Genomic DNA, 12,555 nt, shown 5'->3' on the forward strand with positions numbered 1-12,555 from the left:
CGCCAGACTGGCCCATGCTGGGGTGTGCCCATGAAGGGGGAGGGAAGCAGGTGAGATGGTAAGGAGAGGTGTTGCTGCCGTTGCTAGGGCTGCTGGGGGCGCAGAGATGGGGCCCTGCCTGTCCCCAGGGCATCCTGAACGCCAGGCGATTCTAGCTTTTTCTGTCTCTTTGAGAAGCTGTTAGTCAAAACTGTCATCTACAGTCTCAGAAATAGGACTTTTTCTCTAAGGTGTCTGACAGAGCTGTGGACTCAGCACTGTCCACAGTCAGGGTCCCTGGTTCTCACCTGCTTCTGCCACCAGCTGTCTGGGTGCTAGAAGGTAAGTCATTCAGCCTCTCTGGACCGCAGCTTCGTCATTGTAAAAAGGCGGGTGAGGAACCGAGGAGACAAACTATAGACACCGCTGATACTGATGTCTAAGAATCTTTTTGAAATGCATCTTTATTATAGAAAATATTACATATTTCCCCCCTGCCCTATTGACCATCTCCACCCCTTGTCCTATAATCTTTTAAGATCTGAGGAACCATAACCTCCCACCTCCCCTTACACCACATTCTCTGAACCCTTTCCCCTCCAGCAACATATGCACAGTCCACAAGAGCCTCTCTCTCTCTCTCTCTCTCTCTCTCTCTCTCTCTCTCTCTCTCTCTCTCACACACACACACACACACACACACACACACACACACACACAGTCTCCTTTCCCCATGTACCATGCATCCCTGGGCTCCCAATCATCTGTAAAATTTGCTGTGGTTGGGAAGGAGCCCGGGGCCAGGGCACCCCAACAGAAAAGCTGACTCTGTATTTCTTCAAAAAGAAGAAGAAAAATACCTAGCAGAGTCGGAGAGTGGAGCATCAAGGCAGAAAATCAGCACCAGAAAGGGCTTGGCAAATGGGAAGAGGGGCATTGGGGAGGGGAAAACAGGCCTAGAGAGATGGGAGGGGAGGGAGGAAAGAGAGAGAGAGAGAGAGAGAGAGAGAGAGAGAGAGAGAGAGAGAGAGAGAGAGGGGCACCTCAGCTCAGCTGCAGGGGACTCTGCTGAGAGTGAGGATTGAAGCACGCTGACAGCCTTGTCAGGAAATCACCGCAAAGCTCCCACACCCTCATCTGTCAGGCTCTGTCTCCTCAGGGGAGGAGCCCCTGTGAGTCACGGCTGCTGCCTGTCCCCTTGATTCCACCCCCCAAACCCCAACACACAGCCCTGCTCCAGAAAAGGAAACTACTTTCTGGCTATGGTTTTCTTCACCTGGAGAAGTGCTGGGCATATCAGGGCTGAGTATCAGGGGAGGGAGAAGCCGAAAGAAGCTGGGGCTTCCTGGGCTGGGCCACCTAGGGTTGTGCTGAGTCACCCAGAGCAATGGACTGCCTCGGACTGAGCTGGTCTTCCAGGCAGCGTGGCACTTAAGAAAGAAGTGGGTTTTAAAAAAAAGAATATATATATATATATTATTTATTTATTTCAGAGAAGTTGGGAGAGGGAGTGAGAGATAGAAACATCCATAATGAGAGAGAATAATTGATTGGCTGCCTCCTGCACACCCCACACTAGGGATGGAGACCATAATCCTAGGCGCCCTGACCAAGAATCAAACCGAGACCTCCTGATTCACTGGTCGACCCTCAACCACTGAGCCACGCTATAGAAGTGGGCTTTCTTTAGCAGCACAGAGCCTGGGACAGCAGGGGGTCTCCTGGGACACATCCCGGGCCCTGGAACAAAGCTGAGCTGTGCACAGGCTCAGTTTAGCTGAAGGAGGGCTTGGCGTTTAGAGAGAACGGTTTGGGCAGCCTTGTTAGGAAAGTGGAGGGTTTCTCTCTTAGCCTTGGAGGTTGAAAGTGAGTTCCATGCTCACTGGACACACTCTGGGGTTTCCTCTCTGGACTTCCCTCCTTTTTTTCTTGCCCCCCTTTGTGTGGGAATAGGTCTCACATGCCACCCCCAATCCCAGCTTCCACTCCCTCCGAGAGCTTCACCCACCACCTTCCCAAGGTAACTTGTTGGTCTGTCTTTAAAAAATCCTTCTTATTATTCTTTACTTAAAAATATAGTACATGAATAGATACTTGTAAGAGTTTCAGTTTCAAACAATCCAGAAATGTGTAGAGTAAGAAGTAAAAGCCCTCTTTCCTCTCCATGAATCCTACTCTCTTCTCTATGTTGCAGCTGCTGGTAATATGGTGTATGTTCTTCTAGGTCTTTTATGTGTACACCACACACACAGAGACAGACATACCACACATACAGAGATACATACAAATTAGGTTTTAAAACAATTATTGTATAGCTTTATCATGTCATACTACTATTTTACTATTTGCTCTTTTCACTTAAAAAGATATCAGAGACATTTTTCAGGTCAGTAAGGATATACCACATAAGGATATACCTCAGTACATACAACCATTTCACATGGCCCTCCATAATAGATTTAACCAATTCCTTATTGGTGGACCTTTATAATGTTTAAAAAGTTTTGCTTGTGCAAACAATGCCACAGCGAGCTTCCTTACACATAACACATTTTGCACAAGATTAAGTATTTCTGAGTTTCAGATTTCCGAAAGTGGCATTACTGGGTCAAAAGATATGCGCTGTATATCTAACCGATTTCTCTTTCAAGCTTGAAGCCCACATTCTAAGCAAGTTCCCATGGGTGTTTGGAAGAGGGTGGACTGCTGTTTTTTCCCCCAAGTGAATATCTCCTAACACTTTAAAGTCAACAAAACGAAGCTTATTATCCTCTGGTCTTTCATCTGGCCACTCTGCCTCCCAGCCTCTGTGGCTTGGCCAGCATCACCCTGTACACGCTGGCACCCAAGCACTGCTCCGTGGGTCATTGCTACCAAGGTGTCTGTGTGTCCGGATTTGCCCAGGATTACTCAGCATGTGCCTATGGTCCTGGTAAAATAATTGACAGTACTCCTTTCATGCCCAAAACTGTTCTGGATTGGATAGTAAGTTAAATGGCCATATTGTCTCTCTTTACCTCTGATTCTTGTTCAGTCTATCACCAAGTCCCACCAACTCTCCCTTCATTCTTCCCTCTGTTCCTTTTGCATCGCGTGACTCTGAAGCCCATCATCAGGCTTGAATGACAGCAGGCTCCTAACTACTCTTCCTGCTCTGCTTCTCTCCTCCCTTCCACGCCACTGCCAGTCTTATTATTTTGAGGTCCCTACTTTTATCATATAACCCTCTTGTTCCCAATTGGCTGCAAGAATGAGTCCAATGCTCTGGTTTCTCTTCAAACCGCATAAATCTTTCGCCTTTTACAAGAATGAGTCCATTCAAGATCCATCATAATGCCAGAGCTCCCCAGAGCACGGGCCTCATGCCCAAGGGTCAGGGATCTGTATCACCTTGTGTGGAGAAGAGGCAAGCATCAGGCACTGGAAAACGGTTCCATGTCTCCCAGCTCTGCATGAATTAGCCCAGGGTGAGAGACACGAGTTAATAACTTAGGAAGAAAAGGACTTATTATCTGAATAAAGCCTGGAAGATGATTTGGTGTCTCTCTGAATTCAGATCTGTGTCCATAAAAAGAAGCATCCTTGGGGAGCACTCCTACTCCTGCTTTCTCTCCCTGCTCACCTGCTTAGTCCCCTGGTGCCACACAAACTCCAATCAGTGTCCCCCCATCTCTTGTTCCATGGCTGGAGTCTTCAGCAACATCTTTTCATGTCTGGCAGTTTCTGATTGGCTCTCATTCAGCTACTGCCTGCCCACCGCACTCCATTCCATCTCTGATCAGTGTCATATATTATCAAAGATCACAGGAACACCCCACCTTTGAGGGAGGGTGGCAACCGAGGGTGTTATTAGAGTGGATCTTCAAGTCATTTCAAATCATACCCTCAGGGGACTATTCTAGGGAACCTTCAGAGGGGCCTGGTCAGGATTCCCTATTCCCCCCCACTATATTGCCTGTCTCCCCAGCACACACCTGAATCTTTAGAATAAATCTCTGGAGCTCTTCACCAAACCTAAGGGCACCTGCAGCATCTCCACTCCCTTCCCTGGCATCCCCTCCCCTCACTCAGATGCTGCCAAGTGAATGGTGAGCTTGGATGGGTCCTGGTGGCCAAACTCCAAAAAGAGGGGAGGCATCCTGGCCCCTGGCCAGCGTTCTGTCCACGGTAATTTGGCAGGAAAGCACCAGCTGCATATATCTGCACATCTGTTTATGCCTCTGGCTTGTTATTTATTCTCTGCCTTTCATGGGCAGCAGAGCCAGAGTACACCTCAACTCTCCCCAAGTTAGATTAACTGGGAAAGAAGGCTGGGACACTCAGTCACTACAATTGCTGATGTTCATTGAAGGGTATGCCTTCTCCAGCAGCTGCTGCCACTTTTCATAGAGACAGAGAGGAGAGGAGCAAAGGGAGGGGGGGGGAGGAAGAGAAGGGAGATGAGGGGAGGGCTATGGAGTTAGAGCTATAGTCATGCTGGGGGTACTTAAATCAGGTGGGTGGACCCCTGGCCCCATTGGAGAGGAGGACACTTGGCTATTCTTTCAAATACAATTACTCTGATCTTCCTTCCTGCTAGACACCGGGTTTCAGCATGTGTGTGTGTTCTTGGGTGGTGTTGGTGAGAGTCAATCACTAAGATAAGGTTTTTAGCAGAATTTAGGTACAATAGGATTCTTGAGGTGCTTAAATGACCCTTCTTGAGGGATTCCTATGGTGCAATACTTGGTAGTGAAGACCCAGTTCCTAGGATTAAGAAGGAGAAGGGCCCTGGCCAAGTGGCTCACGTGGTTGGAGCAATGCCCCATACACCAAACGGTTCGAGTCTGGTCCTCCATCAGGCCATGTACCGAGGTTGCAGGTTTGATCTCTGGTCAGGTCATGTCCGGGAGGCAACCGATTGATGTTTCCCTCACATTGATGTTTCTCTCTCTCTTCCTCTCTCTAAAAAATCAAGAAACCAAAATAAAAGGAGGAGTTATAAGAGGAGGAAGGTGAGAAGAGAGGGAGGAATAAGAGAAAAGGGATAAGAAGAAAAAGAAAATGGGTGTTAAAGAATGGAGAAGCATGTTTGGCAGGAAAGAAAAACAAATGGGTGGAGGGGCCTGCAATGGGGAAGGCGCTATCCTTGGTCCTGACCAGCAAAGGACCCTGGAGTAGCCCGGAGTCTGTGCCCTGGACGTAGCTCCTTGTAATTTCCTTCGAAGGAGATTGGATAATTTTAGAATAAAACAAAGAACTAGAGCCTCCTGTAATGGGAACTGAATCCACAGGTCTGACTTCTCCCACTGTGAGCTCATCTCCCTCCTGCCTTTCCCCAACGCAAATTCCTGTCCCATGTATGCTCCTTGCAGCGGACAGGTAGTGTGGCTCTGAGAACTTGGGCAGGGCTGCTTGAGGAAAGGTGCAGGCACCTGAGCCCTGGGCAAACCTGGCCTGAAAGGGGGAAGGGGGGGGTGCCCTACGATGGAGAGTGCTGGCCTGGTCAGAATTAAAGCAAATAGACCCTGACAAAAGTTTGAACAGATATTTTGCTCCCACTTTTCCTCCCGATCCTTGACAAAACTTGAATACCAACTTCCTTTCCCCCTCCTTCAAAATATTACATGTAACGAGTTGTTCGCAGGCAGGCCTTGCACAGATGGGGGTTTAATCAGCTAGAATCTAAGCACACGGCATTCCAGCCTAATCCAATTCCCATCAGTTCATTAGGGGAAATACTCATCACCCAGAGATTATAGCAGGGCCAAAACTCTGAATGGATTCTAAAGAGCTGTCAGTGGAGCAGTAACTGTACCAGCCGAGACAGGAAGCCAGATTATGTGGCGAGTGCCTGGCTGTACCTGGCCATGCTCTGAGACCACTGGTCCTTGGTCCTACTAAGCTATTCATAGATACCTTTCCTTCCTTCCTCCTTCCCTCCTTCCTTCCTTTCTCTCTTTCTCTCTCTCTCTCTCTCCCTCCCTCCCTCCCTCTCTCCCTCCCTCCCTCCCTTCCTCCCTCCCTCCCTCCTTCCCTCCCTCCCTTCTCTCCCTCTCTCTCTCTCTCTCTCTCTCTCTCTCTCTCTCTCTCCCTCTCTCTCTCTCTCTCTCTCTCTCTCTCACTTTTTCTTTCTCTCTCTCTCTCTCTCTCTCTCTCTCTCTCTCTCTCTTTCTTTCTTTCTTTCTTTCTTTCTGTCTTTCTTCTTCTTTCTTTCTCATGTTTACAGAACTTGGGGCCAGGCACCAAGGGGGAATATAAACTGTCCTTGGGAGTTCCTGTTTAGAGAGGAGATACATGGTCCCCTGCTTTTAAGAACCCGCAGTCTAATGGGGAAGACATGGCTCCACCTCTAGACTGCTCTCTGGAGAGTGCTAACTTACAAGTAATCAGACAGCTTTGTCCTAGAATCTCTAGCAAAGAGGTAAGAAATTGCCTCCTCATGAGGGCACAGGCTCCTAGGAGCATGCCTCCTACCACTTCCTACAGCAAATGAGAAGCAGAAATTGGGACTAGAGGGCAAGGTTCAGATTCCAGACTAAGGGACACCGTTGCTTTCCTTCTACAGTGGGGGTATCAGGCTGGGTGAAGCCAAGGAGCGGAGTTAAGGAACATCTCTCCAGGTTGATCCAGATAAGATATGAAAAGGCAGCTGATATTTGGGAGTCCTAAAGTATTTGAATCCATAATAACCTTCCCACTTAGAGACAGGTCTGACCTACCTGGGACTTGGGACTGGATCCACATCCTGCTGCTGACTGGGAGGCGGTAACATCATCGGGGGCCCAGTTCAAACCTTGTTTTCTCACAGTGGCCAGCCACTGTTTTGCATCTAATTCCAGTTTCCTTGTCTCTAAAAGGGAGAACCCAGGAGAGGTTTATTCTAAGGAATTGGCTTACACAGTTGTGGAGATTGGCTAAGTAAGTCCAAAAATCTGTAGGTCAGGCTATCCAGAGGAAAAAATCAGGACCAAGCTAGAACAAGCTGGGCATTGGCAAAGCTGTAGCTCAAGACAGTCAGGAATGGAAGATCTAGTGAAGGAAGATCAATTGTAGACCCAGTTGCTGTTTGCAGTCTCCATCATCAGGAAGAGCTCCGTCCCTGTTAAGGGCTCAACTGGTTAGGTCAGGCTCACAGAGGATAATCTCCCTAGTTTGTTTGTTTGTTTGTTTGTTTATTTATTTTTATACTTTATTGATTTTTTACAGAGAGGAAGGGAGAGAGATAGAGAGCCAGAAACGTCAATGAGAAAGTAACATCAACCAGCTGCCTCCTGCACACCCCCTACCGGGGATGTGCCTGCAACCAAGGTACATGCCCCTGACCAGAATCGAACCCGGGACCTTTCAGTCTGCAGACCGACGCTCTACCACTGAGCCAAACCGGCTTCGGCATAATCTCCCTAGTTTAAACTCAACTGATTAGGGACTTCAATTACATCCTCAAAATCCCTTTACAGCAGGACCTAGTGTTTGTTTGCATCACTGGGAGAAGGTGTGTGCTTGCTTCTAAGTGGCTGCTGCCCTCGCTTTCATTCTCATTGCTTCCACTAGTTGATACATAAAAAATCACTTGGTGAAAATAATTTTTATGAAGATTAACTGTTAGATAGTCTTTAGGAAAGTTCCCACCAGCTAGGAATCTCCCTCTGCTAAGGGAAACCTCTATTTCCCTTAGCAAAGGGAGGCAGGCAGGGTCCATCCTTAGTTCTTGGTTGGAAGTAATGGTGTCTCTATGGGGCTACTGGGGTTTGTGGATGTGGTGCAGGATGGGGAGGATTTCAAGATCAACCAGCTCCAGGGATGCCTGCTCTGGCTGTTGGGGCCACCAGACCCAGAGCCACAGCTGCAGGTGATGGGAATGGCACTCGGTGACCAGTGGGGCTTCAGCAGGTAATTACCTGGCAGAAGTTGGGAACTGACAGGGTAATTATTAGCTTCTAATTGTAGGGCAAACCCAGGCTGAGATCCTCCTCTCTAAAGCAGAGGGCATTACTATTTGCATAGCAATTAATTACTTTGGGAGCCACAGAATTTAATTACCCACTAGTCCGCAGGAGCCAATAATTAAATTACTCTAAGAAACAGGGTTTTTTATTTCCCAGTTAGGCTGAGCAGGTAGCTCCTACCTGGGGGAGGGAGCCTGGGTGGTGACCCCTGAACTAATGGTTGGCCATTGGCCTGAGCAGGCAGGTGCCCCAGGAAGGAGTGTCCGCACTGTGGTGCAGACCGACACGCAGGTGCAGGCCCTGGAGGAGCACATGGACACGTGGCACACTCACTCAGGGCTGGCGCTCGGACATGGGGTGTGGCCTGTGGAGCTGGGCACATGCGCCAACATGGAATCACACATGCGGTGGGAAGAAGGACAAAGGGCCTGAATAGGGCATTTTGACTCAGTCATTTTGCCAATTATGTGGCCTAACTTGTGTCAACATACAAAAATGTATTTTTAGTACCACGTACTTTGGTAAACAGTCTGATTCTGAGCCCATCCTGAAACTCTCTTTTCATCCCTGATTCTTCTCAGGGACTGGGTGGGGTTGTGGGGGACAGAGGTGAGGGTGGGGGACCTCGGGACAGGGGTTGGGGTGGGGGTTGGAGAGGGGCTGGGAGTGCTTACGTTGAACACCACTTGATAAATAATTTTAAAATTCTGAAAGTTTAATGTTTCTGCACCCAAACGGCCATATTAAATATACTCCTAAGAGATGTGAGCTCATAGAAGATCCTGGGTTTCTGGAATCTTCCAAATAGAAAGTGGGCCCTTGGGGCAGAGCTGTGTTAGATCCAGATCTTAGTTCTCCCTCTTCGTGGGAAGCATGACAGGTCGGGGTCCTGGAGCTGAGGAGCTGAGGTGAGGGGGCGGCCACGGAGGGTGTGTCTGGGTCAGCGTGTCTGATAGATAACTGGCCCTGCTCCCCAGGCCTGAGAAAGCCCAGAGGTTGGGGAGTATCTCCCCCCACTCCCCATTGCCTGCCACTGGGTCACCCACCCAGCTCTCCATTTCATTGCTTTCCACTGGCTGCCTGGTAGGTAGTTGAGGCACGTGGCTTTTCCCTCCATTCCATCAGGAGAGTATGGGGTGAAGTGTCTGGCTCCTTAGGGCAGACAATTGCGTGTGATGGATGCTCCAGTCCGCTGCTAGTGGACCTGGGATCTCTGAGGAAGGGTGGAAGGAGCTGGGCTCACCTCCCTTGCTTTTCACTCCCTTTCCTGGGAGAGGTCTCAGGCAGATCCAGCGGGTCCTGGTCATCAGGTTCTATTAACATCCTCCTTCCCCTTCCCCCAGGGACCTTATGGAGCCCCCCCGCTGTGCGCAAGTCTGGAGCCAGGCCGCCTCCCTGCCCCAGGGCCTTTGGGTGAGTTCTCATCTGGTCCGTGGACCCAGACCCTGACCCCTTGGCATTCCCTCCCAAAGCGCAGACTTGAGCCCCAGCCCCAGCCCTCCAGCCCTGCCTCAGGGCTCCCCAGGCGGGATCCTATAGGCGCGTCTAATAAAGTTCTCTCGGACTCTGTTCCGGGCACCCACCTCCGGGGAAAGGAGCGGCCGCCGGCCCTCAGCCCAGGCCGCTGACAGCAGCAATCCATCTCCATCACAGTAATGGCGTCCCCATTAATCGGCCATAAACTAATAAAGCAAGCACTTTCCACCCCTCGCCCCCCCCCCCAACTTCATTAAGTCTTTAGTACATTAATATGTCTTACTTAGTGTCAGCTAAGCCTCCTCCTTCATTTGGGGTGGGGCATGGCGGAGTGGGCACCCTGCCCAGTGGGGGTAAACATGACCCTCTCCTGGCCTGGGCAGAGGGGCTGCGGACTCCCCTCCCTCCTCCTCCTCCACACACTGCCCCCCTGGAGGGGCTTGAGAGGTGGAGAGGGAAGGAGGGAAGCCGGAGCAGGAGGAAGAACAGGAAACCAGGAAGCAAATGAAGTGGGGAGAGAAGGGAGGAAAAGGAAGGAGGAGACGGATGGACTGCGGAGGACGGTGGGCTGGAGAAAGGAGGAGACAGGATGGGGGAGGAGCTGCGCACTTCCAAATTAAATTTGTGATTCAGGCATCAGATGGGCCGACAGCCAGAGATTAATTCGACTGATCGAGTTATAAAGAGCGGGAGGCCTGGGTAATCAATCTTGCAGCTGTCAGTCCGACAGGCAGGAGTATTAACCTGGCGAGACGGCACATACCGAGGACTTTTTTCATTTCATTCACCCCGACCATGTCCCTGGCCACCTCTGGCCCATCTCTCCAAATAATAATAATTGTGTCCGTTAACGATGACAGAGACAGGGTGAGGGGACTGGCTCCTCCGCCAGGGCTTTCTCTCCCTGAGCTCCCACCCACTGCTCAGTTTGACCACTCCCAGGAAGCAGGGCAACTAACCATGTCAGACTGGCCCTCTCTGAGAGGTGGGGACATTGAGGCAGGGAGTCCAACAAGACCTTCAGGCAGGCCAGAGGACTGAGAAGGTATTTTGAGATCAAGAGCCATGTCCTCTTGCCTCCTGGGAAAACAGTTGCTCCCCAACCAGTTGGCTTAGCCCCTGACACTTTCAGCTCGGGCTAGGGAAGCTGAGAAGGTTAAGCTGACCCCTCCTCTGGCCTCTTTCGGCCCTGGCCTTGAATCTGACCACTGGGTGGATTGGTGGAGGCCCCACCCCCGGCCCAGGCCCCTGGGCTGGGGCAGCCGCTCTTCCTGGCAAGCCACCTCCTCTCCAGCTCCCTCTCCTCCTCCCTGACAGTGTCAGTCCTCACCTGGGGGCGGGGCGGGGGTCTCCTTGCAGAGACTTGTGGAAACATCGCCCCTTGGGCAGGGAAGGAATGGAGATGGGGCAGTACCTTGAAGTTGACACCTCTCTGGCTCCAGCTAATTTTCACATCCTTCAAACTCTGTTATCTATGTCTTCCTCCTTGCTCCAGGGAAAGGAAGGGGGGAGAAGGAACAGTGTGTATGGGGGTGGGGGTGGGAGTGGGGGGCACGTAAGAAGATGTGATGGGGGCTGTGGTAGTGAGCCAGGACTGAATCAGCCCTGTGACTTGTCAAGCGGGGGTGAGTTTAGGGAGTGGAGGCCTCGGAGGGCCGAGGTGAGGGGACTTGAATCTGCTCCTTCTTTCTCAGTAAGAACCAGGCACAGGTTAGTGGAGGGGGCCTTGGTCCCTGTAATGCTCTCACCATGTTATCTATTATTAGTTATTATTACTATTACCAATCTAGGGGCAACCCCATCCCTGCAGACAGCACAACTCCCACTTACTGCGTTCTAAGTATCTTCAGATACTTGCTAAGCGTTTTAAATGTTTTAACCTTTAACGTTCACAAAAAGGCCTAGGTAGTAGTTTCTATTTTTAGCCCCATTTTACAGGTGAAAAATGGAAGTTCAGAGAGGTTGGGGGACTTGCTTAAGGTCACACAGCCAGGAAACAGGAAAGCCAATCCCAGCCCCTCACCCAGAGCCTCAGCACAGGCAATTTTCCCCCACAGTCCCCAAAGTTTACTTGCCCTCCACCCTGACCCCATTCCCACCAAGGTTTCCCTGGTTGGCTCATTCTGGAAATCTCTAGCTGAGGTTACCTGGGCACCGGTCCTGCTGGGTGTGAGGAGGGTGAGGGTGGTGGGGAGGGTGGTACTGCTTGTTCAGAGGGTGGGGTGGGGGGCTTGGTGTCAGGGCACTCTCATCCAGGGCAAAGGGAAGAATCGGGGCCCCACCTGGGGAGGTTCCCCAGGGCCCTGCCCTGGAGTAACCCCAAGGAGTAGGATTTGCCCTCTCCTCAAGTCCCATGGCCTCTTGGGAAAGAAAAGGGTGCTGACTTACACACATACCCCCTCCCCCCAGGAAAGGGCTGCCCTGCTGGGTGTGTGTCAGGGGAAGAGGCGATCCTGGCCTGGATGGGTCTAGAAAGACAGCTCTCCCTCTCCCCTCCTGATCCCAGCTGGGCTGGGCCCATGGTGGGCTGGGGAAGTGGCCTGGCTGGGGTGTCAAGAGTCGGAGGCTGGAGCCAGGCCAGCCCCTCTCCCAGGCTCCCTGGGACCCATTTCAAGTGGCTGCTTTCAGGCTGGGTCAGCCCTGGGGAGGGGGAGCAGGAACAGGGAGCCTGTTTTTAGGCAAAGGTTCAAGGGTCTCTCTTCCTGAGCCCCCGCCCTCTCGCTCAGGGCAGTCATTGATTCTACCCTGTCAGTCTCAAGTTTACTCCTTACTCCATATCCAGAGCCAAGGCCCCATGGAGGGACCTACGTCCCTGAAGAATTTATGTGTCTTCTGCACCCCATCTTCAGGCAGTTCTTGGCTTGGAATGAGGATGGACAGAGACTCCTAGCTCTGAACCTCAAGGGCCAGAACCTTAAAGTTCGATCACTGAGGCGGCAGAGGATTTTGCTGTCGCGGTTGCTCTCACACGCTCTCCGGCCCCTCCCACCAGTCTCCTCGCTCATGGCAGATCCTGGATCTGGGGACTGGTGTCTAGTAACTCAGGGCCTTCTTGTGGCTATCAGGATGGGGGTGTTCTCAGGTCTCTAGTCCTTTTACCCCATCAAGGTGTACACGGAATCAGACCCCAGGGACTGTCTTATCGTGATCACCACAACAGTCCCGCAAATCT

The sequence above is a fragment of the Pipistrellus kuhlii genome, unplaced genomic scaffold, assembly GCF_014108245.1.
Source record: "Pipistrellus kuhlii isolate mPipKuh1 unplaced genomic scaffold, mPipKuh1.p scaffold_m20_p_15, whole genome shotgun sequence".
NCBI lineage: Eukaryota > Metazoa > Chordata > Mammalia > Chiroptera > Vespertilionidae > Pipistrellus > Pipistrellus kuhlii.